We start from the raw sequence: 16,370 nt of genomic DNA on the forward strand, positions 1-16,370 counted from the left end.
TTCTGTATATTCTCATGAAATCTGATACCCAGACTTCTAGGAGGAGTCATGGATGATGCACCTAGGTGCATCATAATAAAGACCGAGTGGCAGATATCTGTTTTACTTTGACTAAAATTCATATTTGAAATATGAAAGACTAAGGCTCCAGTTTTTCAGTTGTTACCTTTTGATAAAAATGTCTGTTCTACTGCCTTTATAGGAAACAACCATAGCAGAAGGAAAATTGGAGATCCAAGCAGCCTAAATCAAATGATATCAATTCAAAACAAAACTAACAATTGAGAAATATTCTAATGAGCATTTTAAATATAGTGTAAATACTAGCTAAACATTGACTCAGAAGTCCCACTGGAAAACACTAGAATCATTCTTATCTCCTTTATTGACTTTAATAGTGTCGATAACTTACAAAACAATAGTGTTTTGCACCAATTTTATCACAAGTAGTTATGTTTCTAGATTTTTGGATTTGAACTTGAAGTATGAGAAATATTTAACACAAATCAACATTGCAACTAAACAGTTGTACATTACTAAGATCAATTTTAATGAATCATTTTCTGACTTACAATGATTATTACCAACATTTCTTAAATTTTTCTTTCTACCTTACAATAGGATGAGGAAATTGCACTGTGCTGAAGTTTACTGGTTGAGAAGTAAAATACACACTACAACTAAATATGTCCTTAACTGAAATACAGCAAAAGTTGTTTTAACCTCTTCTTATTCCTCTGTTACCGGGTTTTAGTAGTTTCTCTTATTTTGTTTTTCCCTGAACAAGGACATTTTTTGCATTCATGAAAATAATTTCAAAATGTCTGTGGAGAAAAACATTAAAATATAATAGAAAAAAGAAAAGTAATCTGCATAACTGAAATATCTAAAATTAAATAATTCCGCTAGTTGTTATAAAAATAAATGAGTTGTAATTCACTGAAAAATAATATAAGAAAATTATAATATGAATATATTATAATTATATAATATATAATATTCATAAGAAGATCAATGTCAATAGATAACAGTCATTTCATAGATATGCATACCTCATATACTTTGCCATTTTTTGGGAGGATAGGAGACTCTTAAATCTCTTCAATCACTTTTATTCATGCATAATTCATAATTATGGGAATGTAAATACTTTTATCCATTTATAATATTCCTTTAAAATTTCCAATTTTTCTATAAATGCCCAAATATTAGTATTTTTAAGTGTTCATATTTTTTAAATAACATGGACAAATTAATACATAAGTGATACTAATGTTTCTAAGCTAGTAAAGCATTTTTTGACATTATTGGTAATTATTTTCCACAATGCAGCATTCAGAGTTTCATTTGGATTTTAAACTTAAAAACAGGTCACTAACCTTATTTAACTTGATCTCCTTTCTATGGGTCACAAATCATGGCTTGCTTGAAGCACACAGGCACTCTCACTACTAACCTACACTAAATCTTGGAAGTCGCTGTTAAACGAATAGTCTTCTGCCATCTAAAAGTAATCTGTCAAATCTTCTAATTATTAGCCACTAAAAATAATTTAATTAAATGAACTTGACTGATGGATAAAGTACTATAATTTAGAACAAATTATATTTTGAGTGGCAAGCCTTCTTAGAGAATCTTCTCGATTGATTAGAGATCAACCAACACTCAGTAAGGATATTCTAAAATATATTCCCAGTGAATATTTTATGGCATGAATAAGGTCCTGGTCATCCAACTTATTGGTGCATATTATGGCATCAGCAAATTGACACAGAAGCTGAAAACGTGGCCCTCTTTCCTGAGCGGTATATTAGCTGCATGGAATACTGTCAGCTTTTGTTTTCATGCTGCAATATTTTCCATTGCAATAATTTCATAAACCACTACATTCTGAAATAGTCTCTGTGAAATAAATCCCTATGTATTTCTAAATGAATGCTCATATATAAACAGTTACAGGAGTTATTGAAAATATTTCCTTTCTTGAAGTCTGTGTTTAAGGATAGACACATTTTGGGGACTATTAACATTGTGGCTACAATTTAATATTATTTGAGTAAAAAGATTTCTCTAATCCTTTTTAAAGGCCAGAGAAGACTATGCCTCTGCATATTTTATAATTCCCCTCAGAACATTCTGTTTTCCTCTAACCACTGTCAGAACCTCCTCATATTAGTGAAACATCATCGGTGTTTTATTACCATAGCAGAACTCAGGAGCAAACTGACAGAAACCAAATCATTCAAATGAAACCATATGTCTGCACATCAGGAGCATACATGGGGGAAGAAAGAAATCAATATTTCAAACACGAATGATTTCCAATTCAGTTCTCTTCAGAGAAAAGTTAGATGGAGCAAAACGACTCAAATGAAACAATATCATGCAAAATAAAGATGTGGTCATTAGTTTCTGTGAAAATAGCATTTAATATCAAACAATCAGTAAACAATCCTAACCTTGAGTAGAAAGCCAGAATCAACCTTAATAGAAGCAGTAGATTTGTGTAAATGGTTAAAAAAATAGGAGGAGATGTCAATAAACAGTCAGACAAACCTCAGCTGAAACTTTTAGTTCATGTCTTATCAAATACTTGAAAATGTTAATAACTAACCTTTCTTACTTTTTCACCTATATTGCATACAGGGACTTGATGATGTGAACAAGAATGGCCATATAGTCTCATGTATTCCAACCTATGTGATGAGATGGTAACAGGAAAATTTAAAATAATGTTTACTGACTGAAGATGTGAATAAAATTGAGTATTTAGAAGATTGGGCTAGGAGACTGAGGATATTCGTATAGCGTTGTCGATCGTGAATACATATGTAAAGCAGAAACACTTCAAACTTCTAAAAAGATGTGTTTATTATAAGGTGATCAAACATATAAAACCTAATCCTTTCCTCTATCAGCATTCCAAACAAACTGTTTCCCTCTGATCATCTTGTCATTACTATGGACAGTAGCGTATATTCATCATTAACTGATTAATAAATAGAGAAAGCGTGGCACATGTAAAAATGTAATAATTTTTTACATTTAAATAAATTTCAATTCAGCCTTTGAAAGGACTGATCTTCTGTCATTTGTCACAATATGGTTGTAACAAGAGAACACCAATGTAAGTATAATAAGCCAGGCACGGAAAATTAAGTGCCAGAGAATCTCGGGTATGTAAAGAGTCTAAAAAGTTGATCTTATGGAAATTCAGAGAAAATGGTGGTGATTAGTAGATGATACTAGGGAGAGAGAATAATGTTTATTTAAAGGAACTGAGTCAGAGTAAAAGCTTTGTGTGTTACTGCAAAGTAGGCTGAGTATACATAATAATTATAGACTATACACTTCAAAAGCTAGGTAGATTTTTCAAAGGGAGGGTACGATAAAGAAACGATGAATGTTTGATAAGACAACAATGCTAAACTTCACATTTCATTTCAAGATATATTTTTGATGTCTATGATCTCTAAGCTTTCATTTAGCAGTTTAAAACTTAATTTTAAGATCTGCAACACATGGAGTTCGCAGTTTAAGTATAAATGGTGCTCCTGTTAAATAAAAACTAAAATCAAAAGCTTTTTACATACAATATGATTAACAAAAAGAAATAAATGAGGGCTGGAGAGATTGCTCAGAGGTTAAGAGCATTGCCTGCTCTTCCAAAGGTCCTGAGTTCAATTCCCAGCAACCACATGGTGGCTCACAACCATCTGTAATGGGGTCTGGTGCCCTCTTCTGGCCTGCAGGTATATACACAGACAGAATATTGTATACATAACAAATAAATAAATGTTTAAAAAAAAGAAAAAAGAAATAAATGAAAGCACATATAATTTTAAATGTTGTGGTTTAAAGAGGCTGGAAGATTTCATATGTATATATGTATATATGTATTCATATATATGTAGTATCAGCTACAAAAGAAAGAAATATATAAACATATTTATGAATTTTACATGATTTAAAACAGTTAACTTGTTTGCACACACCTGAAATCCATTTATCTTTTAAAGAAATATGGCTTTGACAATGTGTCCATAGTAATGTAAAACTTCTTACACCCCCATGAACAGACAAAAGGAGGCATCACCATTCCATAAACATCAACACAGTCAAAACATTGTATCCGGTCTTTTTTTTAAAATAAACAACAAAATAACCAAAAAAATTGGGGGAAATGAAAGAGTTAAGGGCATAGAACTTCAGAGAGTTTTAATTTGAAGTAAACATAGTTCATACAACTCTGATTTCACAAACCTGCTACTAGGTAAAGGGCATGGCCCTAAACATACACTAGATGTCTGAAAGTCTTGAAGGAAATAAGAATACTGAAAAACTCCTTACAGTCAGCCCTTCTTACACAATCCAATCTTTGGGTTCATTAACTTTATAGGCTTTAAAGGAATGGAAGTAAGAAACAAATGACTTCCTGGAGAAAAAAAAATCCAGTGTCATCTAAATGCAGCCAAGAGACTAAAGCTACTTTTAAGTACATTATTTTATTGATCTTTTTTTAAGCACCATGCTTTTCTATTTTGTATCTATCATCTATCTAAGCGATGTAATTCCCTCTGTAGAGCCCAACATTCTTGCTGTGGCTCTGGAAAGGACCAGAGAGCTGAGACTGCTTGGTTCTCCTCATGTTTTCATGTACACAAACTGCCTCCTACTAAGATGGTATTTAAGAGGTCAACACTGGATATGAAGAAGCCAAGGTTTTTATTTTTATAACTCAGGGATAGAAGGTTTCCAAATGGTGAATCTGTCATAAAAATACATGGGGTTACAAGAGCAGAATATAAGCATAACAAGTTAGTCATAACAACATTTCCTGGAGTAAAGACATGATTGCAAGGTGACCAAAATAAGGATGGCATACTAACAGGTAGTCATAACAAGGGAGTTATAACCACACTCTGAAACAAAGGCAAGGCTGTAAGATGGTTATAACAACTTTTTGAAACAAAGACATAGTTGTCTTTTCCTGGAACAGGTAGCACAGAGCCATTTGCAGAAAAGGTTATAGGTGGAGGTGGAACATAGCTCAATCCTTGAGAAATGGAGGTTTAGTCATAAACAGAAATGAGTTTAGTTGCCCTTTACTATAAGATCACCTTTAAGCCTAAGATAGAGGCAGACGGGTTCTTCAGTTCTGATTTCATATTCTTACACATCCTTGCCTGTCGCAGGCTACTTTCTACATTCTGTGGATTTACTTTTCACTTTTGTGTAGTATTTTTCAAATTGAAAGGTTTTTAGGGAATGTGATATGTGGTAACTTACAAAATGAAAGCGTTTAGTTTGTTTTAATGAGTCTGTTTTTACTCTCTTATTTGTATCCATCATAAACGAACTGCATTTTCTTAGAACCGCTATATGCCTAACTACTCTACTCAACTTTGCCACAACTTTGCATTTATTCTCTCCTTTATTGAGGAAACTCTCATTCTGAATGACTGTCTTTTTTTCCCTGTGTGTATGTCAGTGCACATATGAATGAGGGTGCACATTGCATGTATATGTGCATATTCATGAAGAGAAGAGGAAAACCTCAAGTGTCCTTCCTTAGGTACTACCCACCCTTCTTTTTGAGACAGTGTATCGGCCCTAGGCCTCAAGGATAAATCAAGCACCATTAATCAGGAAAGGTCAGGGATGTGCCTGACTCCAGCTCCCTAGCTCAGAATTTCAACTGCACATCCTTACACCAACATATTTTATGTGAGTTCTAAGGAGCAAACTCAGGTCATCATGATAAGCACTTTAGCAACTCAGCTATCTACCCATCCCAAGTACATATTTTATTAGTTACACTATTTTATATTTTATAGTCATCTGACTTCACAGTTCTGAAAACTCACTAGCATACCAAACTGTTTTTTTTTAAAAAGGAGAGAAGTCTTTTATTACTCTTCTTTTATTTATTTATTTATTTATGTATGTATTTTTATTAATTTATAAAAATTTCCACTTCCTCCCCTCCTTCCAATACCCTCCCACTCCCCCCACTCCCTCTCCTTCTTCCTCTCCAGTCCTAAGAGCAGTCAGGACTTCCTGCCCTGTGGGAAGTCCAAGTTCCTCCCCACTCCCTCCAGGTCTAGGAAGGTGAGCATCCAAACAGACTAGGATCCCAAAAAACCAGTACATGCAGACGAAACAAGTCCCAGTGCCATTACCAAACTGTTTTCAAAAGAAGAGTGGTGGGTAAGAATGAAAAATCTAAGCATGAGAATACAAGTGATGAGATTCCCATGTGTTACAAATCTTTGTAACTCGGGGAAATTATGCTTATAATAATAATAAAAAACCCTTACATTCATAAGGTATACCTCACCATGAGAAAATTCTAGTAAAACTGAGACACATTTTTAAAGAAGTTTTTAAAAATATGTTCAGTAAAATACAATGAAAGGGTTGGCGAATTAGAATAATAGAAAATTTCTTCCTGTGACAAGGGGAGAAGGGAAGAGGAGATGAGACCTTGAAGGAATGAGAAAGTCAAGATGGAGGAAGGACAGAGATGAGAGCAAGCACAGAGTTATTTTGGTTGAGGGAGCCATTATGGAACTAGCAATGAACCTTGCTTTAGAGAAACTCCCAGGAATCCACAAAGATGACCCCTAAGAGCCTAAGCAATAGAGGAGAGGGTTCCTGAACTGACCCTGCTTGTAGTCAGACTGATAAATACCTTAAATATCACCATAGAACCTTCACCCAACATCTGATGGAAACAGAGGCAGAGACCTGCATCTGAGCACTGGACTGAGCTCCCAAAGTTCAGCTGAACAGTGGGAGGAGTGAGAATATGAGCAAAGAGGTCAAGACCATGATGAGCATACCCACTGAAACAGTCTTCCTGAGCTAACGGGAGCTCACCAAATTCAACCAGAGTGGGAAGAAACAAGCGTAGTACCAAACTCGTTCCTCTGAAATTGGATGACAGTTGTGTGACTGGGACAGACTGAAAGGACACTGGCAGTGGCACCAGGATTCATCCCTACAGATTGTACTGGGTTTTTTTGGAACCTATTCTCTTTGAATGGATACCTTGCTCAGTCTAGATATAGTAGGGAGGTACTTGGACCTTCCCGAAGCAGTGCTTTATATCCTCTCTGAGGAGTAGCTGGGAGGGTGGAGTGGGAAGAAAGGTGGACGGAATGGGAGGAAGGAAGGGAGTGGGAACTGAGATTAGTATGTAAAATTTAAAATAAAACATAGTTTGCTTTCTTTCTGCAAAAAAATATCCTTCCAGGCAATAATTAATACTTGAAAACTTGGGATTATCTAGTGTTAAACAAGAAAGCACAAGAAAATAAGTGAAGCATTGTACAGCAGTGCCTCCCAGTATACGAACAGCACACCCTAACCCAAAGCAGGTAACACATAACAGAAGATGATACTCTTAGGGAGTTGTAGCACAGGAAGAGGATAAAAATCTTTAATGAAATCTGTGCATTTGAAATGAATCAAGAGTTGGACATGGTGGCATACCTGTAATTCCAGAATTCTGAAAACTGAGGCAGGAGGATCATGAGTTCATGGGAGGGAGAAACAGATGCAAAGAGTGGTGGGAGGTAGGAAGGATAAAAAAATTAGACTATGGGAGGGAGACGCTATATACCACTTCGAACAAAAAAACAGAAGCAATTGAAACACTTACATCATTTTGCCTACGGGATGGAATATAAAGACCTTGTATCATGACAAATAAAATGTTTTGAAGAAACCAGAAAGGGAGATGGTGAGGAAGCATAGCTATTTCCTCATCCTTCACTGGACAGATAGCAGATGTCCCAACTTGAATCACATCCATCTCAAAATGTTACTACATTTTACCAGACTAGAAAAATATAATAGTTCTGTTTCTAAAGAAACATTTACTATAACTTCAGCAACACTTTCTAATTCAATTAATTATTTAGATAAATTCTGAATTGACTAGAAGACTGAAAAATTACATAAACTGACTACAGTTAATTGTAATTATTTTCCTCACCTAACCATATCCACCATCTAATCATAAATATTTTTATATTTCATATTCACCATCTAATAATAAATATTTTTATATTTATGTCTTCTTTGTATAGGAATTATGATATAATAAAGATATTGTTTTTGACTGTTAGATGATATTTTATATTTGTTTATGTGAGAATTACTTTGTTCAATGGACACATAAACTTGCAGAAAACAATGCAAATTTTTGAAAACATAGGAATCCATAATCACATGATCCAACAGAATAGAAGTGTGGGTGTAATAATATACAAGACAAAGATGTCATTGTCAAAGCACTCCCATCAAGGTTCAAGAGTTCGTGTAGAAACAAAAACATTTGTAAGAGCCAGAAGTGACAGATGACTCCAAGGAGGAAAAAGAAGAGAGATAGAGACATTGAATCTCAACTTCTAGCTACAAATCAGCCCAGTTCTGACTGGGAAGATCTGGAATGCATCCAGGGACTTGGCATTTTGCAGGGACTTGGGCCACACAATGAGTCATAAATCTTGAGAAAGTCCACAGACTCACACATTAAATAAACAACACATACATGACTTAAGAAAGTGAGCATATGAGAGAATTTTTAAAAATAACAGAAACTAACAAATAAAAACAAATAGAACTTTTTCATTGCCTTCTTATGCTGAGTAAACAAAGGAATTTTTCCAGCTGTTTGTTAAGTTCTGATGAAGCAATGTTTCTGAGGTTTCTTTTTCTTTTTTCTTCATGAAGAACATAGTTTTGTAAGAAATTTTTCCTTCACATTTTTTTGTTGTGAGCACAGTTTCTGATCCCTGAAATGAGTATTCCAAAATGAATTATGAATTAAGCTTTTTCACAGCAGAAAACTATCAGAGAATCACTCTGTACTAAATAGGTTTCCCAGCCTAAGTGTGCTTTGTGTTGTCATGACAAGAATACAGAATAACTTACAAAAAGAAGATGTGTATGTATTACAGTACAAAGCACTAACCTGAGAAACTCAACACTGGGAGGTCTGCCCTGAGCCATCACTTCTCTGTTGAGACATAAGGATACCTGATCTCTTACAAGGAATGAGGAATTACACAAAAGAATATTTTGTTTTCTTCATTTTGCCTATTCAAAATGGGATATCATAAGGAAGTTCAATTTTCTTTAAGAGTCTCAGGCTGGCCATGCAGTGGTGGTGCATGTCTTTAATCTCAGCAGTCAAGAAGAAGAGACAGGCAGAACTCTGTGAGTTCGAGGTCAACCTTGTCTACAGAGTGAAATCCAGGACAGCGAAGGCTATTACACAGAGATACCCTGTCACGAAAAACCGAAAAAAAAGAAAGAAAGAAAGAAAGAAAGAAAGAAAGAAAGAAAGGAAGGAAGGAAGGAAGGAAGAAAGAAAGAAAGAAAGAAAGAAAGAAAGATAGATAGATAGATAGATAGATAGATAGATAGATAGATAGATAGATAAAAGAAAGGGAAAGCAAATTAAAGACTCTTGGGCTGGGAGACAATAACTGGCAAGTCCTATGCCAGGCAACTGAGGATCCATTCAGTGGTAGAGATTTTTAACATAATGCTGATTGTTTATGAGACACCACACATGAGACTGTATACCTGTGATGGAGGAGGGTTATCTGTCTATTGTGCTAGTTTCATTGGTCAATAAAGAGACTGCCTTGGCCCTTTGATAGGACAGAAAATTAGTTAGGTGGAGTAAACAGAATAGAATGCTGGGAAGAGGGCATTGAGGCAGACGCCATGGAGCCAGCCACCAGGTCAGACATGCTGAATCTCTCCCGGTAAGCCACGACCTCGTGGTGCTACAGATTATTAGAAATGGGTTAATATCAAGATATGAGAGTTAGTCAGTAACTAACTCTCTAGAGATAATGGGCCAGGCAGTGCTTAAATGAATACAATTGGTGTGTTGTTATTTCTGGGACTAAGCTAGCCGTGCAGGAGCCGGGTGAGGCGAAAAGCAGGCCTGCCCGCAGCCCCTCACTACAGATGGCGCCCACGTGAATAACTGAATCCACAGAAAGCCTGAGAAAGCTTGGGAAAGAATAGAGTAAAGCATGTTTTCTTGGTAGCAGCAATTTCTCGGGTCTGCTCTGCTTGCTAGAGGCAAGCAAATGCTCTCATCTAAGAGAGGCTTCCTGACTCAGCTTTAGCTGCAAAACTTTGTAGCTCATTAAGAGGTCCTGCCACGAAACACTTAAACGCTGTTGGTGAAAAACTGAATGCATGCTTTTCGGTTTTCAGCCATAGCAGGAAAAAAAGCTGCACTGTTTTAAAATGCCGTCTTTCTGGGCTGCCCTGCCAGGGCAATCTCTGACTCTTTCAGGCAGGCCGACTGAATGTGGTCTGTGAGCAGAATGCTGCAGCTTGCTTGCTAGCAGGGACCTTGAAATGCCACAGAGTTGTGGCAATAAAAATGGCTTCAGCAGTACCTCTACCATGAGGCTGGAAAGCTAAGAAATGGCCTAGATCCAGCCGTCAAAGCCATGGTTTTAGGCTCATGTGGTCAGAAAAAAGGAGAGATATACAGTAAAGAGAGATTCAAAGACGAAGAAAACCTCTAAATGGTTTATAGTGTGTTACAAATAAATGCAGGATAAAAGTTAAAGTTCTTAAAGTAAAAAGAGAGTAGTTATGTGTCGTGGTACACACCTTTAATCCCAATGCCCTGAAGGTAGAGGCATATTGACCTCTGTGACTTCAAGGGGTAGAGGTAGATTGACCTCTGTGACTTCAAGGTGTGGTAGCACACACCTTTAATCCCAATGCCTGGGAGGCAGAGACAGAGGATCTCTGAGTTCAAGGTGTGGTAGCACAGGCCTTAAATCCCAGCACTGGGGAGCAGAGACAGACAGATCTCTGTGAGTTCAAGGACAGCCTGGTCTACAGAGTTATTCCAGGACAAAGATATACAGAGAACCTGTGTCAAAAAGTAAAAGCAAAAATAAAAGGAATAGAGGTTAAAAATAAAGCTCCATAAAGATGGAAAATACACAGAGAATCTTGATACTGTATGCTATTATGCTCTCTTTGAATTGTTTGAATGCTGAGGAAGGAGCAACAGCTGCTAAAAGATATTTGTTTATAAATGCTGCTGAACTAATCCAAGATAGATATGTTGAAAATACCTTGACTTCTGAATTTGGATCTAAGGATATGATACTTTGGAAAGGAGGTTCTTCTTTTGTTTTCACAGAGGATGAGACCCTGTGGATTGCTTCTATCCCAATATGGTATGATAGACCACGCCCTCCTGAAAGGTTTCTGTGAACACCCTCAAAAAATTTCTTCACTCAACTGCCGACTGAGATGAACCTGGCAGACAGGTTATACCATGAAAGACCTGATTAACTGTGCCCCAATACAGCAGGAAGAAGTTTGGAGAGAAATAACTACGTCCATATTCCCAAATATTGTTTATAAATGTTCTTTTACATTTAAATGGGGATATGATATAGATATGAATAATTTGCTTTGTTATGGGTTTTAAGGTCAATTTTGTTATATGTATATATGTTTCTGATCTTGATTGAGGTATTGTGATTGTGTAGTTTATTTAAAAATGCAATGTATAATTAAAAATATAGGTTGTTAATGGATAATACTAGCTAGTAGTAATGTTAGTCTGATTTTCTAGAAGTGCATAGATATATTTCAGATAGACATTCATATGTTTCAAAGACTACAGAACATGGCATTTAATATTTTAATAACTTAGGACTTTTCATGACAATGAGACACATCTGCTCCTGGCAGCACCAATCTACTTCAAGAGGAAGATGGGCATCGAAGAGGCTCCTTATGGAGTTGGTTAGCCATTTGGGCAAGAAACTGCTCTTGCCTGGACTGTTATATAAACTGGACACAGAGAACCCGCAGAGAGAGGACTGCTGAACTTGCCTAAAGGTGAGATGATCTTTCGGGGTTCCTGATTCATGAAAGAGTCTGCGAGACATTCTGCAGGACGCAGCAGATAGTGACTGAATTGCATATGAAATTTCCTGCTTCTTGGAAATGTCTCTGGATATTATGGGCCTGAAGGCCAAAGATGGGTGCCCCAACGATACAGAGGAACTTTGGGTGACTGGCCAGGCAGCAAGATGTCTCTGTCATTTCTAGAGTTTTGGAAGTTGCTTACTTCTTGTTTACTTAGGTAATATATCCTTCTGGATTCTTTGATGGAGTTAAAGAATGGATAGTCGTAGTTATAGTTTTCCATTATTATGATAAAGATATAGTTATAAATATTGTGACTGTAATTCTTGCTTGATAACTGTTTTGTTATGTGTAATTTTACTATGTTAAAATGAAAGCCTTTCTTTTTTGTTTAAACAGAAAAAGGGAAAATGATGGAGGAGGGGTATCTGTCTATTGTGCTAGTTTCATTGGTCAATAAAGAGACTGCCTTGGCCCTTTGATAGGACAGAAAATTAGGTAGGCGGAGTAAACAGAATAGAATGCTGGGAAGAGGGCAATGAGGCAGACGCCATGGAGCCAGCCACCAGGTCAGACATGCTGAATCTCTCCCGGTAAGCCACGACCTCGTGGTGCTACAGATTATTAGAAATGGGTTAATATCAAGATATGAGAGTTAGTCAGTAACTAACTCTCTAGAGATAATGGGCCAGGCAGTGCTTAAATGAATACAATTTGTGTGTTGTTTTTTCTGGGACTAAGCTAGCCGTGCAGGAGCCGGGTGAGGCGAAAAGCAGGCCTGCCCGCAGCCCCTCACTACATACCTGCAGTCTAGACAATGGTAAACTGGACCAGTAAACTGGACCAGAGCTTGACCAGTATTGCTTTCTATGATGTCTGATGTTCTACTTAAATTCAATCCTCTTGTAAGGATCCTGAAGTTGAACTGGGAAGTTACTGGGTCTTTGTCCCCATTCCCAACATGTTAAAACTAGATAAATCTTCTTTTAGGCTTTTGCTTGTTTCTTTTTAGTTTAATTGTTCTGTTACAAATAGTTTTTCTGAACCTGACTATTTGAGACAAACAGGGCCCTTACTAACTACAGTAAAAATTCTGGTGACTTAAAACAGACTCAGGACACATTTTGAGATCTTCCAGTTACAGCAGTTTGATGCCAGATGGATAAAAAGGTGTGAAGGATTCCAGCAGCTGTTGGAATCATCGTTATCTTTCCACCTTAGCAAGCATCAGTTGCTTTTTTAGCTCTATATGGTGAAGCAGAAAAACTAGTATCTGGGATTTATTTTGAATTCTCTAGAGATTTGGCACTTGATAGGTTGCTTCCCCATAAGTGTGACTTGGACTTTGCCTTCTTGTTCTTAGTTTTCTTTTTTTTTTCTTTTTTCTGAACCACTATCGACAGCTGCCATTTTGTAACTGGTTTTATCACTTACAGCTCCAGTTTTGTGGCACCAATTCATGTTATGTTGCCATTATAGGATGGATGTTAACCTATTTCGGGGTTTACTATATGGTAGGGAAGGTTTGAGGGCTCTATGTGAGTCATTAGGTTCCTAACTGAGGTAGAGAAACAAGGGTGCTGGAGTGGCCTCTGTTTTGGTTTGTATAACGAAACTTCACACACCTTGTGTCCTCTAGGAAGGGTTCCACTTGACTGCTCTTTAGAAAGGTAGGGTGGCTTTCTAGGTAGCATGATTAGAAGGCAATCTGCCCCTGAAACTTCTAAAATAACAAAGTAAGAAGCCTTCATTTTTGTACTTTTTTCAAAAAAGTCTTATGCACAAAGAATTATGATTATTAACATGCATGTTTTTTTTTTATTTTTTTAATATATATGTATGAGTATAAATGTGTTAGGGAGATGACTGTGGGACTGTCATTGGATAATTTGGATCTGATACCAACCAAAAAGGTGTACACTACTTCAAGTGTGCCAAGGTAAGTGATAAATGTTAATAATGTGCTTTCCTTTTTGGAGGATTATTTGAGCCTTATGTTTTCCAATGTTAATCCTGAAAACCTAGTGTGAGAGAAATATCTTACACAACTCAAAAAGATAGATAAAATTCTTAAACATGTAAAATAACATCTAACATTTTTTTTTTAGAATCATTTGAAAGAAGGGCCACTGGACATGTTCATGGAAGATTATATTGGTTGTGCTAATTGATGCTAATTGATGCATTAAGGCCAAGCCATTTGTCGAGTCAGCATTATCTACTGGTATCCTGAATTACATAAATGGAGAAAAGGTGTCTGAATGACAGCATGCATTCATAACTGTCTCTTTCAGATTATGGATTCAATGTGCGCAACTGTTTTCAATCCCTGTTGCCTTGATTTTTCCACCTTGAAGTGAGAACCAGAATAAACTGTTCTTAACTTACAGCTTCTTTTATCAGAGCATTATTTTCAACACTAGTAGATCTAGGGTCTCTTTTCACTGGGATATTAAAGACAATGTTTGTGGACAGAATGTCCTCATGTAAAATAACTATGCGACTTTGACAGATGCAACATGATGAAAACAGTAATAAAAAATGTTCCCTTTTTATTTTATGTGTGTTTTTATAGTCAGCAGGAGCATATGACAAAGTTTAAGTATTAAGTATCCACTTTGGAGCTTGGTATTTCTTTTCTGTATTTTGATAAACAAATTCCACTCCATTGGTGCAATACAGGAGAACTTGAGGGAATGGGATAGTTGAGATGGAGGAAGGACAGAGATGAGAGCAAGGACAGAGTTATTTTGATTGAGGCAGGCATTATAGGGTTAGCAAGAAACCTGGCACTAGAGAAATTCCCAGGAATTCACAAGGATGACCCCAGCTAAGACCCTAAGCAATAGAGGAGAGGGTGACCTAACTGGCCTTGTCCTATAGTCAAACTGCTGAATACCTTAAATAGCACCATAAAACCTTCATCCAGCAACTGATGGAAATAGAGGAAGAGACCAGCATTGGAGTACTGGACTGAGATCCCAAAGTTCAGTTGAAGAGTAACCAGAGTGAGAATATGAGCAAAGAGGTCAAAACCATGGTGGAGACACCCACTGAATCAGTTAACCTGAGCTAATGGGAACTCACTAATTTTAACCAGACAGGGAAGGAAACATATAAACATATACGCTCTGAATGTGGGTGAGTTGCATGCCTGTGGCAGACTGTGGAGCCACTGGCAGTGAAACTAGAATTTATCCCTATTGCCAGTCCTGGCTTTTGGGGACCTATTCTCTTTGAATGGATACCTTGTTCAGCCTAGATTCAGTAGGGAGGGCCGTGGATTTTCCCCAAAGCAATATGTCTTATATTCTTGAGGAGTGGATGTGGGGGTGGGGTGAGGGCATAGGTATAGGGAGTGGGAGGAGATGAGGAAGTGGGAACTGGGATTGGTATGTAAAATGAAAAATGATAGCTTGTTTCCTTTTTAAAAATAAAACAAATGAAATTTAAAAATAAATAAAAACTAAGTGAATAAAAAATAAATAAATGTATATATAATTTAGCCTTACAAATATTCAGGCCAAACTTTCCAAAGGTAACTAAATGCCAAGAGGATTTAGAGAAATGGTTGTTAGGTGTACTTGAATGACATGAATTGAATGCCCTGAAATTCATTCTTCCTCACAGTCTATGTATATATTCGTTTCAGATTCAAGTATATTAACTTCAAGACGGAGGTATTATAAAACAAACCCAAAGAATATGTGACTGGCACCTAGAAGGAATGAGAAAATTCTAAATGACACTTGTGTTCTTTATTTTGGCTATCGAACTATAAAAAGAGGACACCCAAAAAACTGGAATTCCCCACAGGAATCTCAGGTTGGTAAAGTGAAAAGACTGATATCACACAGTGTGGATCTTATCTTCTGGGAAGAAATTGCACTCAGTTCTGACAACTTGTCAAAAAATCCTGTAGGATGACTAAAGACCTGAGGCCAACACAGTGATGGGCAGGACCACAGCTTGACCAGCACTATATAGTTACACATAACTCTGGCCCCGACTTACTTCAGAACCCCAAAGATACATGAGAAGGATCACGGAATCTCTTTGTACCTCTTCCCAACATGTTAACATTGAATAAGTCTCCTTTTCTGCTTGCCCCTGTTGGTTGTTTTTCTAATAGGCTTATGTAGGATACCTGGCAGAACAGAACCGAATTATTCAGACTGTTGGGACTCAGGTTCTGGCCCTTGGTAACTATTCCAGTACCTACGCATATCTGAAAGTGAAAACCAATGGAGTATGAACAAGCAAGATATCAAATTTGAAGCCCCAAGGTGTTTTATAATTTGCATTGGTCCAGTCATGAAGGTGAAGTCATATTTTTCTTGCTGATAGTTTTGTTTTTGTTAATGTTCCTACATTCTGAAGCATTTTCCTCTACCTCTTTTCCTTCCAGTCCTTCCTTCTGCATCCACTCT

General features: G+C 36.7%; 1 protein-coding gene across 1 annotated transcript in view; it reads right to left on the reverse strand.

Moving 5' to 3' along the window:
• The window catches only part of Kcnt2 (potassium sodium-activated channel subfamily T member 2), a 411,713-nt gene that overhangs the window by 309,338 nt on the left and 86,005 nt on the right, over positions 1–16,370 (reverse strand). The gene's annotated exons all lie outside the window — the stretch shown is intronic.

The sequence above is a fragment of the Myodes glareolus genome, chromosome 5 (assembly GCF_982192425.1).
Source record: "Myodes glareolus chromosome 5, mMyoGla1.1, whole genome shotgun sequence".
NCBI lineage: Eukaryota > Metazoa > Chordata > Mammalia > Rodentia > Cricetidae > Myodes > Myodes glareolus.